This window comes from Frankliniella occidentalis, unplaced genomic scaffold (assembly GCF_000697945.3).
Source record: "Frankliniella occidentalis isolate FOCC.00 unplaced genomic scaffold, Focc_3.1 Scaffold104, whole genome shotgun sequence".
NCBI lineage: Eukaryota > Metazoa > Arthropoda > Insecta > Thysanoptera > Thripidae > Frankliniella > Frankliniella occidentalis.
Window position 1 is genome coordinate 782,398 of NW_026267233.1, and position 1,551 is coordinate 783,948.

Sequence of the window (1,551 nt, forward strand, 5' to 3'; positions counted from 1 at the left end):
CTTCACTCCGTTGAATCCCCTTACACAGTGAATACCGACCCAAGCGATCCGCTCTTTCACTCCGCAGCGTTATGTGGCACAGGCAGATTTTTTTAACTTCTAGTTCTAAATACTAAGGATAAGGGATGGTTATTTTATCAAAAAGAGTTTTCTGTGTTTTAAAAGGATTGGTTCAATCAAGTGCGAGTGCGATGCCTGGAGTAAACTATAACAGGTTTTCACTTTTGGTTTTGTTACAATAAGTCAATTTTTCAAAGACATAATTGTAATTTCTGGTAACCGAAAACAATCTCAATTCCATGAGTGTTTATGGTTACGTAAAACTTTCAGCAGAGTGTCAGTAGACGTATGCTGCGTGAGACAATAAAAGTCATAATGACAGCACTATCGATAACGAAACACGTTATCACTCCAAAAAACAAAATTGTTCCAAAGTGAAAAGTATATTTTTGTAAAAAAAAAGGTCAGTCCAGGAACGGATCGTGAAAGCAGATAATACAAATTCAAGAAAAATATTCAAGTCTATAATATTTCAGTGGGGAGCTCACGGGTCGCATTACTTGCACAAGTACAAGTGTATAGATAATTTACAAATGTTTTGAAGGGTCTAGGACAAAGTTAGTGTGAATGGGATGTAGAGACAGTTTGTGAGTGATGCTTCTCCATAAAGATATAGTTTGCATGTAATATTTCTGAACTCATTCAGTTCTGTCACTTCATAGTTGGGTTAGAGTCTGAATTACCGCGCCGCGCGCGCCTCTCTCGGCCGAGCCGAGCCGTCCCGCGAGCCGAGCTCCGACCTGCGCTTCCAACCGAGTACAGCCGAGCGCCGAGCCATGTCTGACGGAGGGAGGGGGGCTGCGTAGCTGTGGCCGCCCTGTATTCTTCTCGTGACGTCACGCCTTGTGCCTCTCTGCACTACATGAGAGTACAAGCAATGACACATTTGACAAATCATTCTTAATAATTTCAGTTATGTGAAATGTTCAAAGTTTCAGTTACAAATGTATTATCTGCTAATAACACAACCGACTGAGCAAGTGGTTGATGGCCTCCGATCGTCCGTTCCGTTTGTCTCCAGCCCGATGTCAAATTAACTGACAGGCTAAGCAGATCAAACTCAAATGCTTAGAGGTTCGTCGACATCAACTACTTTTTTCAACAAAACAAGCGAATTAAACTAAATTCAAGACTCTTACCAACAACAAAGTGGCCGGTATCCGATCCGATGGTGGTAAACGAGGCGGAGGCGAGCGAGTTGTGGGGGGGAGGGGGGGGCGATAAGGTCAGACGCTCGTGATGAGGAGAAGGACGGCACCTGCAGGGCGTGCCGACGTGTTGCCTACTTATGTGTGTGTAAATGGGTTGCCGATCTGCAAGGCGCTGTAGTCGCTGACCGCGTGCGACTACACTCATTTTGACGTGCGATTGCACTGATTTACTGCAGGACTACATGGGATTACGCGATATTACGAGGGATTACGCGGGATTACACAAGATTACGAGGGATTACGCGGGATTACACAAGATTACGAGGGATTACGCGGGATT